The 16,293-nt window shown below is 52.2% G+C and overlaps 49 non-coding genes across 49 annotated transcripts; 32 read left to right on the forward strand and 17 right to left on the reverse strand.

Annotated features, from left to right (window-relative positions):
* Nucleotides 1–14: 14 nt before the first annotated feature.
* On the reverse strand, nucleotides 15–86 carry Trnap-ugg (transfer RNA proline (anticodon UGG)). The gene has a single exon. It is a non-coding gene; the product is annotated as a tRNA-Pro (tRNA).
* Nucleotides 87–498: 412 nt separating this feature from the next.
* Nucleotides 499–571, forward strand: Trnav-cac (transfer RNA valine (anticodon CAC)). The gene has a single exon. It is a non-coding gene; the product is annotated as a tRNA-Val (tRNA).
* Nucleotides 572–729: 158 nt separating this feature from the next.
* On the forward strand, nucleotides 730–802 carry Trnav-aac (transfer RNA valine (anticodon AAC)). The gene has a single exon. It is a non-coding gene; the product is annotated as a tRNA-Val (tRNA).
* A 193-nt stretch (nucleotides 803–995) lies between these two features.
* Trnap-ugg (transfer RNA proline (anticodon UGG)) lies at nucleotides 996–1,067 on the reverse strand. Its single transcript has one exon. It is a non-coding gene; the product is annotated as a tRNA-Pro (tRNA).
* A 412-nt stretch (nucleotides 1,068–1,479) lies between these two features.
* On the forward strand, nucleotides 1,480–1,552 carry Trnav-cac (transfer RNA valine (anticodon CAC)). The gene has a single exon. It is a non-coding gene; the product is annotated as a tRNA-Val (tRNA).
* A 158-nt stretch (nucleotides 1,553–1,710) lies between these two features.
* Trnav-aac (transfer RNA valine (anticodon AAC)) lies at nucleotides 1,711–1,783 on the forward strand. Its single transcript has one exon. It is a non-coding gene; the product is annotated as a tRNA-Val (tRNA).
* Nucleotides 1,784–1,976: 193 nt separating this feature from the next.
* Nucleotides 1,977–2,048, reverse strand: Trnap-ugg (transfer RNA proline (anticodon UGG)). Its single transcript has one exon. It is a non-coding gene; the product is annotated as a tRNA-Pro (tRNA).
* Nucleotides 2,049–2,460: 412 nt separating this feature from the next.
* Nucleotides 2,461–2,533, forward strand: Trnav-cac (transfer RNA valine (anticodon CAC)). The gene has a single exon. It is a non-coding gene; the product is annotated as a tRNA-Val (tRNA).
* Nucleotides 2,534–2,691: 158 nt separating this feature from the next.
* Nucleotides 2,692–2,764, forward strand: Trnav-aac (transfer RNA valine (anticodon AAC)). Its single transcript has one exon. It is a non-coding gene; the product is annotated as a tRNA-Val (tRNA).
* Nucleotides 2,765–2,957: 193 nt separating this feature from the next.
* Nucleotides 2,958–3,029, reverse strand: Trnap-ugg (transfer RNA proline (anticodon UGG)). The gene has a single exon. It is a non-coding gene; the product is annotated as a tRNA-Pro (tRNA).
* Nucleotides 3,030–3,441: 412 nt separating this feature from the next.
* Nucleotides 3,442–3,514, forward strand: Trnav-cac (transfer RNA valine (anticodon CAC)). Its single transcript has one exon. It is a non-coding gene; the product is annotated as a tRNA-Val (tRNA).
* A 158-nt stretch (nucleotides 3,515–3,672) lies between these two features.
* Nucleotides 3,673–3,745, forward strand: Trnav-aac (transfer RNA valine (anticodon AAC)). The gene has a single exon. It is a non-coding gene; the product is annotated as a tRNA-Val (tRNA).
* A 193-nt stretch (nucleotides 3,746–3,938) lies between these two features.
* On the reverse strand, nucleotides 3,939–4,010 carry Trnap-ugg (transfer RNA proline (anticodon UGG)). The gene has a single exon. It is a non-coding gene; the product is annotated as a tRNA-Pro (tRNA).
* Nucleotides 4,011–4,422: 412 nt separating this feature from the next.
* Nucleotides 4,423–4,495, forward strand: Trnav-cac (transfer RNA valine (anticodon CAC)). The gene has a single exon. It is a non-coding gene; the product is annotated as a tRNA-Val (tRNA).
* Nucleotides 4,496–4,653: 158 nt separating this feature from the next.
* Nucleotides 4,654–4,726, forward strand: Trnav-aac (transfer RNA valine (anticodon AAC)). The gene has a single exon. It is a non-coding gene; the product is annotated as a tRNA-Val (tRNA).
* A 193-nt stretch (nucleotides 4,727–4,919) lies between these two features.
* On the reverse strand, nucleotides 4,920–4,991 carry Trnap-ugg (transfer RNA proline (anticodon UGG)). Its single transcript has one exon. It is a non-coding gene; the product is annotated as a tRNA-Pro (tRNA).
* Nucleotides 4,992–5,403: 412 nt separating this feature from the next.
* Nucleotides 5,404–5,476, forward strand: Trnav-cac (transfer RNA valine (anticodon CAC)). Its single transcript has one exon. It is a non-coding gene; the product is annotated as a tRNA-Val (tRNA).
* Nucleotides 5,477–5,634: 158 nt separating this feature from the next.
* On the forward strand, nucleotides 5,635–5,707 carry Trnav-aac (transfer RNA valine (anticodon AAC)). Its single transcript has one exon. It is a non-coding gene; the product is annotated as a tRNA-Val (tRNA).
* Nucleotides 5,708–5,900: 193 nt separating this feature from the next.
* Nucleotides 5,901–5,972, reverse strand: Trnap-ugg (transfer RNA proline (anticodon UGG)). Its single transcript has one exon. It is a non-coding gene; the product is annotated as a tRNA-Pro (tRNA).
* Nucleotides 5,973–6,384: 412 nt separating this feature from the next.
* On the forward strand, nucleotides 6,385–6,457 carry Trnav-cac (transfer RNA valine (anticodon CAC)). Its single transcript has one exon. It is a non-coding gene; the product is annotated as a tRNA-Val (tRNA).
* Nucleotides 6,458–6,615: 158 nt separating this feature from the next.
* Trnav-aac (transfer RNA valine (anticodon AAC)) lies at nucleotides 6,616–6,688 on the forward strand. Its single transcript has one exon. It is a non-coding gene; the product is annotated as a tRNA-Val (tRNA).
* Nucleotides 6,689–6,881: 193 nt separating this feature from the next.
* On the reverse strand, nucleotides 6,882–6,953 carry Trnap-ugg (transfer RNA proline (anticodon UGG)). The gene has a single exon. It is a non-coding gene; the product is annotated as a tRNA-Pro (tRNA).
* Nucleotides 6,954–7,365: 412 nt separating this feature from the next.
* On the forward strand, nucleotides 7,366–7,438 carry Trnav-cac (transfer RNA valine (anticodon CAC)). The gene has a single exon. It is a non-coding gene; the product is annotated as a tRNA-Val (tRNA).
* A 158-nt stretch (nucleotides 7,439–7,596) lies between these two features.
* On the forward strand, nucleotides 7,597–7,669 carry Trnav-aac (transfer RNA valine (anticodon AAC)). The gene has a single exon. It is a non-coding gene; the product is annotated as a tRNA-Val (tRNA).
* A 193-nt stretch (nucleotides 7,670–7,862) lies between these two features.
* On the reverse strand, nucleotides 7,863–7,934 carry Trnap-ugg (transfer RNA proline (anticodon UGG)). The gene has a single exon. It is a non-coding gene; the product is annotated as a tRNA-Pro (tRNA).
* Nucleotides 7,935–8,346: 412 nt separating this feature from the next.
* On the forward strand, nucleotides 8,347–8,419 carry Trnav-cac (transfer RNA valine (anticodon CAC)). Its single transcript has one exon. It is a non-coding gene; the product is annotated as a tRNA-Val (tRNA).
* Nucleotides 8,420–8,577: 158 nt separating this feature from the next.
* Trnav-aac (transfer RNA valine (anticodon AAC)) lies at nucleotides 8,578–8,650 on the forward strand. The gene has a single exon. It is a non-coding gene; the product is annotated as a tRNA-Val (tRNA).
* A 193-nt stretch (nucleotides 8,651–8,843) lies between these two features.
* Trnap-ugg (transfer RNA proline (anticodon UGG)) lies at nucleotides 8,844–8,915 on the reverse strand. The gene has a single exon. It is a non-coding gene; the product is annotated as a tRNA-Pro (tRNA).
* Nucleotides 8,916–9,327: 412 nt separating this feature from the next.
* On the forward strand, nucleotides 9,328–9,400 carry Trnav-cac (transfer RNA valine (anticodon CAC)). Its single transcript has one exon. It is a non-coding gene; the product is annotated as a tRNA-Val (tRNA).
* A 158-nt stretch (nucleotides 9,401–9,558) lies between these two features.
* On the forward strand, nucleotides 9,559–9,631 carry Trnav-aac (transfer RNA valine (anticodon AAC)). Its single transcript has one exon. It is a non-coding gene; the product is annotated as a tRNA-Val (tRNA).
* A 193-nt stretch (nucleotides 9,632–9,824) lies between these two features.
* Nucleotides 9,825–9,896, reverse strand: Trnap-ugg (transfer RNA proline (anticodon UGG)). Its single transcript has one exon. It is a non-coding gene; the product is annotated as a tRNA-Pro (tRNA).
* A 412-nt stretch (nucleotides 9,897–10,308) lies between these two features.
* Trnav-cac (transfer RNA valine (anticodon CAC)) lies at nucleotides 10,309–10,381 on the forward strand. The gene has a single exon. It is a non-coding gene; the product is annotated as a tRNA-Val (tRNA).
* Nucleotides 10,382–10,539: 158 nt separating this feature from the next.
* Nucleotides 10,540–10,612, forward strand: Trnav-aac (transfer RNA valine (anticodon AAC)). Its single transcript has one exon. It is a non-coding gene; the product is annotated as a tRNA-Val (tRNA).
* Nucleotides 10,613–10,805: 193 nt separating this feature from the next.
* Trnap-ugg (transfer RNA proline (anticodon UGG)) lies at nucleotides 10,806–10,877 on the reverse strand. Its single transcript has one exon. It is a non-coding gene; the product is annotated as a tRNA-Pro (tRNA).
* Nucleotides 10,878–11,289: 412 nt separating this feature from the next.
* On the forward strand, nucleotides 11,290–11,362 carry Trnav-cac (transfer RNA valine (anticodon CAC)). Its single transcript has one exon. It is a non-coding gene; the product is annotated as a tRNA-Val (tRNA).
* Nucleotides 11,363–11,520: 158 nt separating this feature from the next.
* Nucleotides 11,521–11,593, forward strand: Trnav-aac (transfer RNA valine (anticodon AAC)). Its single transcript has one exon. It is a non-coding gene; the product is annotated as a tRNA-Val (tRNA).
* A 193-nt stretch (nucleotides 11,594–11,786) lies between these two features.
* Trnap-ugg (transfer RNA proline (anticodon UGG)) lies at nucleotides 11,787–11,858 on the reverse strand. Its single transcript has one exon. It is a non-coding gene; the product is annotated as a tRNA-Pro (tRNA).
* Nucleotides 11,859–12,270: 412 nt separating this feature from the next.
* Nucleotides 12,271–12,343, forward strand: Trnav-cac (transfer RNA valine (anticodon CAC)). Its single transcript has one exon. It is a non-coding gene; the product is annotated as a tRNA-Val (tRNA).
* Nucleotides 12,344–12,501: 158 nt separating this feature from the next.
* Trnav-aac (transfer RNA valine (anticodon AAC)) lies at nucleotides 12,502–12,574 on the forward strand. Its single transcript has one exon. It is a non-coding gene; the product is annotated as a tRNA-Val (tRNA).
* Nucleotides 12,575–12,767: 193 nt separating this feature from the next.
* Trnap-ugg (transfer RNA proline (anticodon UGG)) lies at nucleotides 12,768–12,839 on the reverse strand. The gene has a single exon. It is a non-coding gene; the product is annotated as a tRNA-Pro (tRNA).
* Nucleotides 12,840–13,482: 643 nt separating this feature from the next.
* On the forward strand, nucleotides 13,483–13,555 carry Trnav-aac (transfer RNA valine (anticodon AAC)). Its single transcript has one exon. It is a non-coding gene; the product is annotated as a tRNA-Val (tRNA).
* A 193-nt stretch (nucleotides 13,556–13,748) lies between these two features.
* On the reverse strand, nucleotides 13,749–13,820 carry Trnap-ugg (transfer RNA proline (anticodon UGG)). The gene has a single exon. It is a non-coding gene; the product is annotated as a tRNA-Pro (tRNA).
* A 412-nt stretch (nucleotides 13,821–14,232) lies between these two features.
* Nucleotides 14,233–14,305, forward strand: Trnav-cac (transfer RNA valine (anticodon CAC)). The gene has a single exon. It is a non-coding gene; the product is annotated as a tRNA-Val (tRNA).
* A 158-nt stretch (nucleotides 14,306–14,463) lies between these two features.
* Nucleotides 14,464–14,536, forward strand: Trnav-aac (transfer RNA valine (anticodon AAC)). Its single transcript has one exon. It is a non-coding gene; the product is annotated as a tRNA-Val (tRNA).
* A 193-nt stretch (nucleotides 14,537–14,729) lies between these two features.
* On the reverse strand, nucleotides 14,730–14,801 carry Trnap-ugg (transfer RNA proline (anticodon UGG)). Its single transcript has one exon. It is a non-coding gene; the product is annotated as a tRNA-Pro (tRNA).
* A 412-nt stretch (nucleotides 14,802–15,213) lies between these two features.
* On the forward strand, nucleotides 15,214–15,286 carry Trnav-cac (transfer RNA valine (anticodon CAC)). Its single transcript has one exon. It is a non-coding gene; the product is annotated as a tRNA-Val (tRNA).
* Nucleotides 15,287–15,444: 158 nt separating this feature from the next.
* Trnav-aac (transfer RNA valine (anticodon AAC)) lies at nucleotides 15,445–15,517 on the forward strand. The gene has a single exon. It is a non-coding gene; the product is annotated as a tRNA-Val (tRNA).
* A 193-nt stretch (nucleotides 15,518–15,710) lies between these two features.
* Nucleotides 15,711–15,782, reverse strand: Trnap-ugg (transfer RNA proline (anticodon UGG)). The gene has a single exon. It is a non-coding gene; the product is annotated as a tRNA-Pro (tRNA).
* A 412-nt stretch (nucleotides 15,783–16,194) lies between these two features.
* On the forward strand, nucleotides 16,195–16,267 carry Trnav-cac (transfer RNA valine (anticodon CAC)). The gene has a single exon. It is a non-coding gene; the product is annotated as a tRNA-Val (tRNA).
* Nucleotides 16,268–16,293: the final 26 nt, after the last annotated feature.

Consider the following 16,293-nt stretch of genomic DNA (forward strand, 5'->3'; position numbering starts at 1 on the left):
TGCACAAAACGCTAGGGCTCGTCCGGGATTTGAACCCGGGACCTCCTGCACCCAAAGCAGGAATCATACCCCTAGACCAACGAGCCATCTGACGTGGCAAATGACTATTATTTCAGTGCACTGGGTCCCTCGATGTGGTCCAGGGTGCTCTGGAAAGTCTCGTGTAGGCTGGCGGGATGGGGGCGGCGCGAATTCCCGCGGTCGGCGGCCTTCCTGGGCTATTGGTACCTTCATGTAGAGCTGCCGCTGGGCTCGCACTCCCTGCTGCTAAGAAAGTGATTGCTTTTGCTGCTATGATTTGCAATCACGATTGCGGGAAACGCCGCTATTTCGTTAGGGGTGCTACGGCAGACACCTTCTCGAGCACCCCGAAGACTTCTTGAGCCCTTGGCTGTGATGGTTTCCAGGCTGTCAAAAGAACTGTCGCGTGTGCATTCACGGACGGGAGAGAGGCTGAGGTAATTGCGAGTGAACGGAGATGGGCTCCTGAAGTCCGCAGTTTCCGTAGTGTAGCGGTTATCTCGTCTGCTTCACACGCAGAAGGTCCTCGGTTCGATCCCGGGCGGGAACAGTATTTTCCTGCCTTTGTCGTATTGTACTCCAGTGAGCCACGACATGTGAGGATCTTCTGCATGTACCTTTGTTCTGCAAGTAGCGCATTTATTTAATTTCTTAGTAACGATGACAACACCAGCACGAGTTGTCTCTAATGTAAGGCGCACACAAGTAGTTTCCGTGGTGTAGCGGTTATCACGTCTGCCTAACACGCAGAAGGTCCCCGTGTCGATCCCGGGCGGAAACACTTTTTTATCATTAAAAACAAGACATACTAACATGCATCTGCTACCATCTGTACCCAAAAACCTTCGTAATCGCCTTCACACGTCAGATCAGTGTCAATTGCTCACATCAAATATGAATTTCATTTGATACTGACGCCGAGCATTTTGCGTCGACTCGGCCACTCACGTGCGACCAGTTTGCACAAAACGCTAGGGCTCGTCCGGGATTTGAACCCGGGACCTCCTGCACCCAAAGCAGGAATCATACCCCTAGACCAACGAGCCATCTGACGTGGCAAATGACTATTATTTCAGTGCACTGGGTCCCTCGATGTGGTCCAGGGTGCTCTGGAAAGTCTCGTGTAGGCTGGCGGGATGGGGGCGGCGCGAATTCCCGCGGTCGGCGGCCTTCCTGGGCTATTGGTACCTTCATGTAGAGCTGCCGCTGGGCTCGCACTCCCTGCTGCTAAGAAAGTGATTGCTTTTGCTGCTATGATTTGCAATCACGACTGCGGGAAACGCCGCTATTTCGTTAGGGGTGCTACGGCAGACACCTTCTCGAGCACCCCGAAGACTTCTTGAGCCCTTGGCTGTGATGGTTTCCAGGCTGTCAAAAGAACTGTCGCGTGTGCATTCACGGACGGGAGAGAGGCTGAGGTAATTGCGAGTGAACGGAGATGGGCTCCTGAAGTCCGCAGTTTCCGTAGTGTAGCGGTTATCTCGTCTGCTTCACACGCAGAAGGTCCTCGGTTCGATCCCGGGCGGGAACAGTATTTTCCTGCCTATGTCGTATTGTACTCCAGTGAGCCACGACATGTGAGGATCTTCTGCATGTACCTTTGTTCTGCAAGTAGCGCATTTATTTAATTTCTTAGTAACGATGACAACACCAGCACGAGTTGTCTCTAATGTAAGGCGCACACAAGTAGTTTCCGTGGTGTAGCGGTTATCACGTCTGCCTAACACGCAGAAGGTCCCCGTGTCGATCCCGGGCGGAAACACTTTTTTATCATTAAAAACAAGACATACTAACATGCATCTGCTACCATCTGTACCCAAAAACCTTCGTAATCGCCTTCACACGTCAGATCAGTGTCAATTGCTCACATCAAATATGAATTTCATTTGATACTGACGCCGAGCATTTTGCGTCGACTCGGCCACTCACGTGCGACCAGTTTGCACAAAACGCTAGGGCTCGTCCGGGATTTGAACCCGGGACCGCCTGCACCCAAAGCAGGAATCATACCCCTAGACCAACGAGCCATCTGACGTGGCAAATGACTATTATTTCAGTGCACTGGGTCCCTCGATGTGGTCCAGGGTGCTCTGGAAAGTCTCGTGTAGGCTGGCGGGATGGGGGCGGCGCGAATTCCCGCGGTCGGCGGCCTTCCTGGGCTATTGGTACCTTCATGTAGAGCTGCCGCTGGGCTCGCACTCCCTGCTGCTAAGAAAGTGATTGCTTTTGCTGCTATGATTTGCAATCACGACTGCGGGAAACGCCGCTATTTCGTTAGGGGTGCTACGGCAGACACCTTCTCGAGCACCCCGAAGACTTCTTGAGCCCTTGGCTGTGATGGTTTCCAGGCTGTCAAAAGAACTGTCGCGTGTGCATTCACGGACGGGAGAGAGGCTGAGGTAATTGCGAGTGAACGGAGATGGGCTCCTGAAGTCCGCAGTTTCCGTAGTGTAGCGGTTATCTCGTCTGCTTCACACGCAGAAGGTCCTCGGTTCGATCCCGGGCGGGAACAGTATTTTCCTGCCTATGTCGTATTGTACTCCAGTGAGCCACGACATGTGAGGATCTTCTGCATGTACCTTTGTTCTGCAAGTAGCGCATTTATTTAATTTCTTAGTAACGATGACAACACCAGCACGAGTTGTCTCTAATGTAAGGCGCACACAAGTAGTTTCCGTGGTGTAGCGGTTATCACGTCTGCCTAACACGCAGAAGGTCCCCGTGTCGATCCCGGGCGGAAACACTTTTTTATCATTAAAAACAAGACATACTAACATGCATCTGCTACCATCTGTACCCAAAAACCTTCGTAATCGCCTTCACACGTCAGATCAGTGTCAATTGCTCACATCAAATATGAATTTCATTTGATACTGACGCCGAGCATTTTGCGTCGACTCGGCCACTCACGTGCGACCAGTTTGCACAAAACGCTAGGGCTCGTCCGGGATTTGAACCCGGGACCGCCTGCACCCAAAGCAGGAATCATACCCCTAGACCAACGAGCCATCTGACGTGGCAAATGACTATTATTTCAGTGCACTGGGTCCCTCGATGTGGTCCAGGGTGCTCTGGAAAGTCTCGTGTAGGCTGGCGGGATGGGGGCGGCGCGAATTCCCGCGGTCGGCGGCCTTCCTGGGCTATTGGTACCTTCATGTAGAGCTGCCGCTGGGCTCGCACTCCCTGCTGCTAAGAAAGTGATTGCTTTTGCTGCTATGATTTGCAATCACGACTGCGGGAAACGCCGCTATTTCGTTAGGGGTGCTACGGCAGACACCTTCTCGAGCACCCCGAAGACTTCTTGAGCCCTTGGCTGTGATGGTTTCCAGGCTGTCAAAAGAACTGTCGCGTGTGCATTCACGGACGGGAGAGAGGCTGAGGTAATTGCGAGTGAACGGAGATGGGCTCCTGAAGTCCGCAGTTTCCGTAGTGTAGCGGTTATCTCGTCTGCTTCACACGCAGAAGGTCCTCGGTTCGATCCCGGGCGGGAACAGTATTTTCCTGCCTATGTCGTATTGTACTCCAGTGAGCCACGACATGTGAGGATCTTCTGCATGTACCTTTGTTCTGCAAGTAGCGCATTTATTTAATTTCTTAGTAACGATGACAACACCAGCACGAGTTGTCTCTAATGTAAGGCGCACACAAGTAGTTTCCGTGGTGTAGCGGTTATCACGTCTGCCTAACACGCAGAAGGTCCCCGTGTCGATCCCGGGCGGAAACACTTTTTTATCATTAAAAACAAGACATACTAACATGCATCTGCTACCATCTGTACCCAAAAACCTTCGTAATCGCCTTCACACGTCAGATCAGTGTCAATTGCTCACATCAAATATGAATTTCATTTGATACTGACGCCGAGCATTTTGCGTCGACTCGGCCACTCACGTGCGACCAGTTTGCACAAAACGCTAGGGCTCGTCCGGGATTTGAACCCGGGACCGCCTGCACCCAAAGCAGGAATCATACCCCTAGACCAACGAGCCATCTGACGTGGCAAATGACTATTATTTCAGTGCACTGGGTCCCTCGATGTGGTCCAGGGTGCTCTGGAAAGTCTCGTGTAGGCTGGCGGGATGGGGGCGGCGCGAATTCCCGCGGTCGGCGGCCTTCCTGGGCTATTGGTACCTTCATGTAGAGCTGCCGCTGGGCTCGCACTCCCTGCTGCTAAGAAAGTGATTGCTTTTGCTGCTATGATTTGCAATCACGACTGCGGGAAACGCCGCTATTTCGTTAGGGGTGCTACGGCAGACACCTTCTCGAGCACCCCGAAGACTTCTTGAGCCCTTGGCTGTGATGGTTTCCAGGCTGTCAAAAGAACTGTCGCGTGTGCATTCACGGACGGGAGAGAGGCTGAGGTAATTGCGAGTGAACGGAGATGGGCTCCGGAAGTCCGCAGTTTCCGTAGTGTAGCGGTTATCTCGTCTGCTTCACACGCAGAAGGTCCTCGGTTCGATCCCGGGCGGGAACAGTATTTTCCTGCCTATGTCGTATTGTACTCCAGTGAGCCACGACATGTGAGGATCTTCTGCATGTACCTTTGTTCTGCAAGTAGCGCATTTATTTAATTTCTTAGTAACGATGACAACACCAGCACGAGTTGTCTCTAATGTAAGGCGCACACAAGTAGTTTCCGTGGTGTAGCGGTTATCACGTCTGCCTAACACGCAGAAGGTCCCCGTGTCGATCCCGGGCGGAAACACTTTTTTATCATTAAAAACAAGACATACTAACATGCATCTGCTACCATCTGTACCCAAAAACCTTCGTAATCGCCTTCACACGTCAGATCAGTGTCAATTGCTCACATCAAATATGAATTTCATTTGATACTGACGCCGAGCATTTTGCGTCGACTCGGCCACTCACGTGCGACCAGTTTGCACAAAACGCTAGGGCTCGTCCGGGATTTGAACCCGGGACCGCCTGCACCCAAAGCAGGAATCATACCCCTAGACCAACGAGCCATCTGACGTGGCAAATGACTATTATTTCAGTGCACTGGGTCCCTCGATGTGGTCCAGGGTGCTCTGGAAAGTCTCGTGTAGGCTGGCGGGATGGGGGCGGCGCGAATTCCCGCGGTCGGCGGCCTTCCTGGGCTATTGGTACCTTCATGTAGAGCTGCCGCTGGGCTCGCACTCCCTGCTGCTAAGAAAGTGATTGCTTTTGCTGCTATGATTTGCAATCACGACTGCGGGAAACGCCGCTATTTCGTTAGGGGTGCTACGGCAGACACCTTCTCGAGCACCCCGAAGACTTCTTGAGCCCTTGGCTGTGATGGTTTCCAGGCTGTCAAAAGAACTGTCGCGTGTGCATTCACGGACGGGAGAGAGGCTGAGGTAATTGCGAGTGAACGGAGATGGGCTCCTGAAGTCCGCAGTTTCCGTAGTGTAGCGGTTATCTCGTCTGCTTCACACGCAGAAGGTCCTCGGTTCGATCCCGGGCGGGAACAGTATTTTCCTGCCTATGTCGTATTGTACTCCAGTGAGCCACGAAATGTGAGGATCTTCTGCATGTACCTTTGTTCTGCAAGTAGCGCATTTATTTAATTTCTTAGTAACGATGACAACACCAGCACGAGTTGTCTCTAATGTAAGGCGCACACAAGTAGTTTCCGTGGTGTAGCGGTTATCACGTCTGCCTAACACGCAGAAGGTCCCCGTGTCGATCCCGGGCGGAAACACTTTTTTATCATTAAAAACAAGACATACTAACATGCATCTGCTACCATCTGTACCCAAAAACCTTCGTAATCGCCTTCACACGTCAGATCAGTGTCAATTGCTCACATCAAATATGAATTTCATTTGATACTGACGCCGAGCATTTTGCGTCGACTCGGCCACTCACGTGCGACCAGTTTGCACAAAACGCTAGGGCTCGTCCGGGATTTGAACCCGGGACCGCCTGCACCCAAAGCAGGAATCATACCCCTAGACCAACGAGCCATCTGACGTGGCAAATGACTATTATTTCAGTGCACTGGGTCCCTCGATGTGGTCCAGGGTGCTCTGGAAAGTCTCGTGTAGGCTGGCGGGATGGGGGCGGCGCGAATTCCCGCGGTCGGCGGCCTTCCTGGGCTATTGGTACCTTCATGTAGAGCTGCCGCTGGGCTCGCACTCCCTGCTGCTAAGAAAGTGATTGCTTTTGCTGCTATGATTTGCAATCACGACTGCGGGAAACGCCGCTATTTCGTTAGGGGTGCTACGGCAGACACCTTCTCGAGCACCCCGAAGACTTCTTGAGCCCTTGGCTGTGATGGTTTCCAGGCTGTCAAAAGAACTGTCGCGTGTGCATTCACGGACGGGAGAGAGGCTGAGGTAATTGCGAGTGAACGGAGATGGGCTCCTGAAGTCCGCAGTTTCCGTAGTGTAGCGGTTATCTCGTGTGCTTCACACGCAGAAGGTCCTCGGTTCGATCCCGGGCGGGAACAGTATTTTCCTGCCTATGTCGTATTGTACTCCAGTGAGCCACGACATGTGAGGATCTTCTGCATGTACCTTTGTTCTGCAAGTAGCGCATTTATTTAATTTCTTAGTAACGATGACAACACCAGCACGAGTTGTCTCTAATGTAAGGCGCACACAAGTAGTTTCCGTGGTGTAGCGGTTATCACGTCTGCCTAACACGCAGAAGGTCCCCGTGTCGATCCCGGGCGGAAACACTTTTTTATCATTAAAAACAAGACATACTAACATGCATCTGCTACCATCTGTACCCAAAAACCTTCGTAATCGCCTTCACACGTCAGATCAGTGTCAATTGCTCACATCAAATATGAATTTCATTTGATACTGACGCCGAGCATTTTGCGTCGACTCGGCCACTCACGTGCGACCAGTTTGCACAAAACGCTAGGGCTCGTCCGGGATTTGAACCCGGGACCGCCTGCACCCAAAGCAGGAATCATACCCCTAGACCAACGAGCCATCTGACGTGGCAAATGACTATTATTTCAGTGCACTGGGTCCCTCGATGTGGTCCAGGGTGCTCTGGAAAGTCTCGTGTAGGCTGGCGGGATGGGGGCGGCGCGAATTCCCGCGGTCGGCGGCCTTCCTGGGCTATTGGTACCTTCATGTAGAGCTGCCGCTGGGCTCGCACTCCCTGCTGCTAAGAAAGTGATTGCTTTTGCTGCTATGATTTGCAATCACGACTGCGGGAAACGCCGCTATTTCGTTAGGGGTGCTACGGCAGACACCTTCTCGAGCACCCCGAAGACTTCTTGAGCCCTTGGCTGTGATGGTTTCCAGGCTGTCAAAAGAACTGTCGCGTGTGCATTCACGGACGGGAGAGAGGCTGAGGTAATTGCGAGTGAACGGAGATGGGCTCCTGAAGTCCGCAGTTTCCGTAGTGTAGCGGTTATCTCGTCTGCTTCACACGCAGAAGGTCCTCGGTTCGATCCCGGGCGGGAACAGTATTTTCCTGCCTATGTCGTATTGTACTCCAGTGAGCCACGACATGTGAGGATCTTCTGCATGTACCTTTGTTCTGCAAGTAGCGCATTTATTTAATTTCTTAGTAACGATGACAACACCAGCACGAGTTGTCTCTAATGTAAGGCGCACACAAGTAGTTTCCGTGGTGTAGCGGTTATCACGTCTGCCTAACACGCAGAAGGTCCCCGTGTCGATCCCGGGCGGAAACACTTTTTTATCATTAAAAACAAGACATACTAACATGCATCTGCTACCATCTGTACCCAAAAACCTTCGTAATCGCCTTCACACGTCAGATCAGTGTCAATTGCTCACATCAAATATGAATTTCATTTGATACTGACGCCGAGCATTTTGCGTCGACTCGGCCACTCACGTGCGACCAGTTTGCACAAAACGCTAGGGCTCGTCCGGGATTTGAACCCGGGACCGCCTGCACCCAAAGCAGGAATCATACCCCTAGACCAACGAGCCATCTGACGTGGCAAATGACTATTATTTCAGTGCACTGGGTCCCTCGATGTGGTCCAGGGTGCTCTGGAAAGTCTCGTGTAGGCTGGCGGGATGGGGGCGGCGCGAATTCCCGCGGTCGGCGGCCTTCCTGGGCTATTGGTACCTTCATGTAGAGCTGCCGCTGGGCTCGCACTCCCTGCTGCTAAGAAAGTGATTGCTTTTGCTGCTATGATTTGCAATCACGACTGCGGGAAACGCCGCTATTTCGTTAGGGGTGCTACGGCAGACACCTTCTCGAGCACCCCGAAGACTTCTTGAGCCCTTGGCTGTGATGGTTTCCAGGCTGTCAAAAGAACTGTCGCGTGTGCATTCACGGACGGGAGAGAGGCTGAGGTAATTGCGAGTGAACGGAGATGGGCTCCTGAAGTCCGCAGTTTCCGTAGTGTAGCGGTTATCTCGTGTGCTTCACACGCAGAAGGTCCTCGGTTCGATCCCGGGCGGGAACAGTATTTTCCTGCCTATGTCGTATTGTACTCCAGTGAGCCACGACATGTGAGGATCTTCTGCATGTACCTTTGTTCTGCAAGTAGCGCATTTATTTAATTTCTTAGTAACGATGACAACACCAGCACGAGTTGTCTCTAATGTAAGGCGCACACAAGTAGTTTCCGTGGTGTAGCGGTTATCACGTCTGCCTAACACGCAGAAGGTCCCCGTGTCGATCCCGGGCGGAAACACTTTTTTATCATTAAAAACAAGACATACTAACATGCATCTGCTACCATCTGTACCCAAAAACCTTCGTAATCGCCTTCACACGTCAGATCAGTGTCAATTGCTCACATCAAATATGAATTTCATTTGATACTGACGCCGAGCATTTTGCGTCGACTCGGCCACTCACGTGCGACCAGTTTGCACAAAACGCTAGGGCTCGTCCGGGATTTGAACCCGGGACCGCCCGCACCCAAAGCAGGAATCATACCCCTAGACCAACGAGCCATCTGACGTGGCAAATGACTATTATTTCAGTGCACTGGGTCCCTCGATGTGGTCCAGGGTGCTCTGGAAAGTCTCGTGTAGGCTGGCGGGATGGGGGCGGCGCGAATTCCCGCGGTCGGCGGCCTTCCTGGGCTATTGGTACCTTCATGTAGAGCTGCCGCTGGGCTCGCACTCCCTGCTGCTAAGAAAGTGATTGCTTTTGCTGCTATGATTTGCAATCACGACTGCGGGAAACGCCGCTATTTCGTTAGGGGTGCTACGGCAGACACCTTCTCGAGCACCCCGAAGACTTCTTGAGCCCTTGGCTGTGATGGTTTCCAGGCTGTCAAAAGAACTGTCGCGTGTGCATTCACGGACGGGAGAGAGGCTGAGGTAATTGCGAGTGAACGGAGATGGGCTCCTGAAGTCCGCAGTTTCCGTAGTGTAGCGGTTATCTCGTCTGCTTCACACGCAGAAGGTCCTCGGTTCGATCCCGGGCGGGAACAGTATTTTCCTGCCTATGTCGTATTGTACTCCAGTGAGCCACGACATGTGAGGATCTTCTGCATGTACCTTTGTTCTGCAAGTAGCGCATTTATTTAATTTCTTAGTAACGATGACAACACCAGCACGAGTTGTCTCTAATGTAAGGCGCACACAAGTAGTTTCCGTGGTGTAGCGGTTATCACGTCTGCCTAACACGCAGAAGGTCCCCGTGTCGATCCCGGGCGGAAACACTTTTTTATCATTAAAAACAAGACATACTAACATGCATCTGCTACCATCTGTACCCAAAAACCTTCGTAATCGCCTTCACACGTCAGATCAGTGTCAATTGCTCACATCAAATATGAATTTCATTTGATACTGACGCCGAGCATTTTGCGTCGACTCGGCCACTCACGTGCGACCAGTTTGCACAAAACGCTAGGGCTCGTCCGGGATTTGAACCCGGGACCGCCTGCACCCAAAGCAGGAATCATACCCCTAGACCAACGAGCCATCTGACGTGGCAAATGACTATTATTTCAGTGCACTGGGTCCCTCGATGTGGTCCAGGGTGCTCTGGAAAGTCTCGTGTAGGCTGGCGGGATGGGGGCGGCGCGAATTCCCGCGGTCGGCGGCCTTCCTGGGCTATTGGTACCTTCATGTAGAGCTGCCGCTGGGCTCGCACTCCCTGCTGCTAAGAAAGTGATTGCTTTTGCTGCTATGATTTGCAATCACGACTGCGGGAAACGCCGCTATTTCGTTAGGGGTGCTACGGCAGACACCTTCTCGAGCACCCCGAAGACTTCTTGAGCCCTTGGCTGTGATGGTTTCCAGGCTGTCAAAAGAACTGTCGCGTGTGCATTCACGGACGGGAGAGAGGCTGAGGTAATTGCGAGTGAACGGAGATGGACTCCTCCCGTTCGCAGTTTCCGTAGTGTAGCGGTTATCTCGTGTGCTTCACACGCAGAAGGTCCTCGGTTCGATCCCGGGCGGGAACAGTATTTTCCTGCCTATGTCGTATTGTACTCCAGTGAGCCACGACATGTGAGGATCTTCTGCATGTACCTTTGTTCTGCAAGTAGCGCATTTATTTAATTTCTTAGTAACGATGACAACACCAGCACGAGTTGTCTCTAATGTAAGGCGCACACAAGTAGTTTCCGTGGTGTAGCGGTTATCACGTCTGCCTAACACGCAGAAGGTCCCCGTGTCGATCCCGGGCGGAAACACTTTTTTATCATTAAAAACAAGACATACTAACATGCATCTGCTACCATCTGTACCCAAAAACCTTCGTAATCGCCTTCACACGTCAGATCAGTGTCAATTGCTCACATCAAATATGAATTTCATTTGATACTGACGCCGAGCATTTTGCGTCGACTCGGCCACTCACGTGCGACCAGTTTGCACAAAACGCTAGGGCTCGTCCGGGATTTGAACCCGGGACCGCCTGCACCCAAAGCAGGAATCATACCCCTAGACCAACGAGCCATCTGACGTGGCAAATGACTATTATTTCAGTGCACTGGGTCCCTCGATGTGGTCCAGGGTGCTCTGGAAAGTCTCGTGTAGGCTGGCGGGATGGGGGCGGCGCGAATTCCCGCGGTCGGCGGCCTTCCTGGGCTATTGGTACCTTCATGTAGAGCTGCCGCTGGGCTCGCACTCCCTGCTGCTAAGAAAGTGATTGCTTTTGCTGCTATGATTTGCAATCACGACTGCGGGAAACGCCGCTATTTCGTTAGGGGTGCTACGGCAGACACCTTCTCGAGCACCCCGAAGACTTCTTGAGCCCTTGGCTGTGATGGTTTCCAGGCTGTCAAAAGAACTGTCGCGTGTGCATTCACGGACGGGAGAGAGGCTGAGGTAATTGCGAGTGAACGGAGATGGACTCCTCCCGTTCGCAGTTTCCGTAGTGTAGCGGTTATCTCGTGTGCTTCACACGCAGAAGGTCCTCGGTTCGATCCCGGGCGGGAACAGTATTTTCCTGCCTATGTCGTATTGTACTCCAGTGAGCCACGACATGTGAGGATCTTCTGCATGTACCTTTGTTCTGCAAGTAGCGCATTTATTTAATTTCTTAGTAACGATGACAACACCAGCACGAGTTGTCTCTAATGTAAGGCGCACACAAGTAGTTTCCGTGGTGTAGCGGTTATCACGTCTGCCTAACACGCAGAAGGTCCCCGTGTCGATCCCGGGCGGAAACACTTTTTTATCATTAAAAACAAGACATACTAACATGCATCTGCTACCATCTGTACCCAAAAACCTTCGTAATCGCCTTCACACGTCAGATCAGTGTCAATTGCTCACATCAAATATGAATTTCATTTGATACTGACGCCGAGCATTTTGCGTCGACTCGGCCACTCACGTGCGACCAGTTTGCACAAAACGCTAGGGCTTGTCCGGGATTTGAACCCGGGACCGCCTGCACCCAAAGCAGGAATCATACCCCTAGACCAACGAGCCATCTGACGTGGCAAATGACTATTATTTCAGTGCACTGGGTCCCTCGATGTGGTCCAGGGTGCTCTGGAAAGTCTCGTGTAGGCTGGCGGGATGGGGGCGGCGCGAATTCCCGCGGTCGGCGGCCTTCCTGGGCTATTGGTACCTTCATGTAGAGCTGCCGCTGGGCTCGCACTCCCTGCTGCTAAGAAAGTGATTGCTTTTGCTGCTATGATTTGCAATCACGACTGCGGGAAACGCCGCTATTTCGTTAGGGGTGCTACGGCAGACACCTTCTCGAGCACCCCGAAGACTTCTTGAGCCCTTGGCTGTGATGGTTTCCAGGCTGTCAAAAGAACTGTCGCGTGTGCATTCACGGACGGGAGAGAGGCTGAGGTAATTGCGAGTGAACGGAGATGGGCTCCTGAAGTCCGCAGTTTCCGTAGTGTAGCGGTTATCTCGTCTGCTTCACACGCAGAAGGTCCTCGGTTCGATCCCGGGCGGGAACAGTATTTTCCTGCCTATGTCGTATTGTACTCCAGTGAGCCACGACATGTGAGGATCTTCTGCATGTACCTTTGTTCTGCAAGTAGCGCATTTATTTAATTTCTTTGTAACGATGACAACACCAGCACGAGTTGTCTCTAATGTAAGGCGCACACAAGTAGTTTCCGTGGTGTAGCGGTTATCACGTCTGCCTAACACGCAGAAGGTCCCCGTGTCGATCCCGGGCGGAAACACTTTTTTATCATTAAAAACAAGACATACTAACATGCATCTGCTACCATCTGTACCCAAAAACCTTCGTAATCGCCTTCACACGTCAGATCAGTGTCAATTGCTCACATCAAATATGAATTTCATTTGATACTGACGCCGAGCATTTTGCGTCGACTCGGCCACTCACGTGCGACCAGTTTGCACAAAACGCTAGGGCTCGTCCGGGATTTGAACCCGGGACCGCCTGCACCCAAAGCAGGAATCATACCCCTAGACCAACGAGCCATCTGACGTGGCAAATGACTATTATTTCAGTGCACTGGGTCCCTCGATGTGGTCCAGGGTGCTCTGGAAAGTCTCGTGTAGGCTGGCGGGATGGGGGCGGCGCGAATTCCCGCGGTCGGCGGCCTTCCTGGGCTATTGGTACCTTCATGTAGAGCTGCCGCTGGGCTCGCACTCCCTGCTGCTAAGAAAGTGATTGCTTTTGCTGCTATGATTTGCAATCACGACTGCGGGAAACGCCGCTATTTCGTTAGGGGTGCTACGGCAGACACCTTCTCGAGCACCCCGAAGACTTCTTGAGCCCTTGGCTGTGATGGTTTCCAGGCTGTCAAAAGAACTGTCGCGTGTGCATTCACGGACGGGAGAGAGGCTGAGGTAATTGCGAGTGAACGGAGATGGGCTCCTGAAGTCCGCAGTTTCCGTAGTGTAGCGGTTATCTCGTGTGCTTCACACGCAGAAGGTCCACGGTTCGATCCCGGGCGGGAACAGTATTTTCCTGCCTATGTCGTATTGTACTCCAGTGAGCCACGACATGTGAGGATCTTCTGCATGTACCTTTGTTCTGCAAGTAGCGCATTTATTTAATTTCTTAGTAACGATGACAACACCAGCACGAGTTGTCTCTAATGTAAGGCGCACACAAGTAGTTTCCGTGGTGTAGCGGTTATCACGTCTGCCTAACACGCAGAAGGTCCCCGTGTCGATCCCGGGCGGAAACACTTTTTTATCATTAAAAACAAGACATACTAACATGCATCTGCTACCATCTGTACCCAAAAACCTTCGTAATCGCCTTCACACGTCAGATCAGTGTCAATTGCTCACATCAAATATGAATTTCATTTGATACTGACGCCGAGCATTTTGCGTCGACTCGGCCACTCACGTGCGACCAGTTTGCACAAAACGCTAGGGCTCGTCCGGGATTTGAACCCGGGACCGCCCGCACCCAAAGCAGGAATCATACCCCTAGACCAACGAGCCATCTGACGTGGCAAATGACTATTATTTCAGTGCACTGGGTCCCTCGATGTGGTCCAGGGTGCTCTGGAAAGTCTCGTGTAGGCTGGCGGGATGGGGGCGGCGCGAATTCCCGCGGTCGGCGGCCTTCCTGGGCTATTGGTACCTTCATGTAGAGCTGCCGCTGGGCTCGCACTCCCTGCTGCTAAGAAAGTGATTGCTTTTGCTGCTATGATTTGCAATCACGACTGCGGGAAACGCCGCTATTTCGTTAGGGGTGCTACGGCAGACACCTTCTCGAGCACCCCGAAGACTTCTTGAGCCCTTGGCTGTGATGGTTTCCAGGCTGTCAAAAGAACTGTCGCGTGTGCATTCACGGACGGGAGAGAGGCTGAGGTAATTGCGAGTGAACGGAGATGGACTCCTCCCGTTCGCAGTTTCCGTAGTGTAGCGGTTATCACGTCTGCTTCACACGCAGAAGGTCCCCGGTTCGATCCCGGGCGGGAACAGTATTTTCCTGCCTATGTCGTATTGTACTCCAGTGAGCCACGACATGTGAGGATCTTCTGCATGTACCTTTGTTCTGCAAGTAGCGCATTTATTTAATTTTTTAGTTACGATGACAACACCAGCACGAGTTGTCTCTAATGTAAGGCGCACACAAGTAGTTTCCGTGGTGTAGCGGTTATCACGTCTGCCTAACACGCAGAAGGTCCCCGTGTCGATCCCGGGCGGAAACACTTTTTTATCATTAAAAACAAGACATACTAACATGCATCTGCTACCATCTGTACCCAAAAACCTTCGTAATCGCCTTCACACGTCAGATCAGTGTCAATTGCTCACATCAAATATGAATTTCATTTGATACTGACGCCGAGCATTTTGCGTCGACTCAGCCACTCACGTGCGACCAGTTTGCACAAAACGCTAGGGCTCGTCCGGGATTTGAACCCGGGACCTCCTGCACCCAAAGCAGGAATCATACCCCTAGACCAACGAGCCATCTGACGTGGCAAATGACTATTATTTCAGTGCACTGGGTCCCTCGATGTGGTCCAGGGTGCTCTGGAAAGTCTCGTGTAGGCTGGCGGGATGGGGGCGGCGCGAATTCCCGCGGTCGGCGGCCTTCCTGGGCTATTGGTACCTTCATGTAGAGCTGCCGCTGGGCTCGCACTCCCTGCTGCTAAGAAAGTGATTGCTTTTGCTGCTATGATTTGCAATCACGATTGCGGGAAACGCCGCTATTTCGTTAGGGGTGCTACGGCAGACACCTTCTCGAGCACCCCGAAGACTTCTTGAGCCCTTGGCTGTGATGGTTTCCAGGCTGTCAAAAGAACTGTCGCGTGTGCATTCACGGACGGGAGAGAGGCTGAGGTAATTGCGAGTGAACGGAGATGGGCTCCTGAAGTCCGCAGTTTCCGTAGTGTAGCGGTTATCTCGTCTGCTTCACACGCAGAAGGTCCTCGGTTCGATCCCGGGCGGGAACAGTATTTTCCTGCCTATGTCGTATTGTACTCCAGTGAGCCACGACATGTGAGGATCTTCTGCATGTACCTTTGTTCTGCAAGTAGCGCATTTATTTAATTTCTTAGTAACGATGACAACACCAGCACGAGTTGTCTCTAATGTAAGGCGCACACAAGTAGTTTCCGTGGTGTAGCGGTTATCACGTCTGCCTAACACGCAGAAGGTCCCCGTGTCGATCCCGGGCGGAAACACTTTTTTATCATTAAAAACAAGACATACTAACATGCATCTGCTACCATCTGTACCCAAAAACCTTCGTAATCGCCTTCACACGTCAGATCAGTGTCAATTGCTCACATCAAATATGAATTTCATTTGATACTGACGCCGAGCATTTTGCGTCGACTCGGCCACTCACGTGCGACCAGTTTGCACAAAACGCTAGGGCTCGTCCGGGATTTGAACCCGGGACCGCCTGCACCCAAAGCAGGAATCATACCCCTAGACCAACGAGCCATCTGACGTGGCAAATGACTATTATTTCAGTGCACTGGGTCCCTCGATGTGGTCCAGGGTGCTCTGGAAAGTCTCGTGTAGGCTGGCGGGATGGGGGCGGCGCGAATTCCCGCGGTCGGCGGCCTTCCTGGGCTATTGGTACCTTCATGTAGAGCTGCCGCTGGGCTCGCACTCCCTGCTGCTAAGAAAGTGATTGCTTTTGCTGCTATGATTTGCAATCACGACTGCGGGAAACGCCGCTATTTCGTTAGGGGTGCTACGGCAGACACCTTCTCGAGCACCCCGAAGACTTCTTGAGCCCTTGGCTGTGATGGTTTCCAGGCTGTCAAAAGAACTGTCGCGTGTGCATTCACGGACGGGAGAGAGGCTGAGGTAATTGCGAGTGAACGGAGATGGACTCCTCCCGTTCGCAGTTCCCGTAGTGTAGCGGTTATCTCGTCTGCTTCACACGCAGAAGGTCCTCGGTTCGATCCCGGGCGGGAACAGTATTTTCCTGCCTATGTCGTATTGT

Source organism: Schistocerca gregaria, chromosome 2 (genome assembly GCF_023897955.1).
Source record: "Schistocerca gregaria isolate iqSchGreg1 chromosome 2, iqSchGreg1.2, whole genome shotgun sequence".
NCBI classification, from domain to species: Eukaryota; Metazoa; Arthropoda; class Insecta; order Orthoptera; family Acrididae; genus Schistocerca; species Schistocerca gregaria.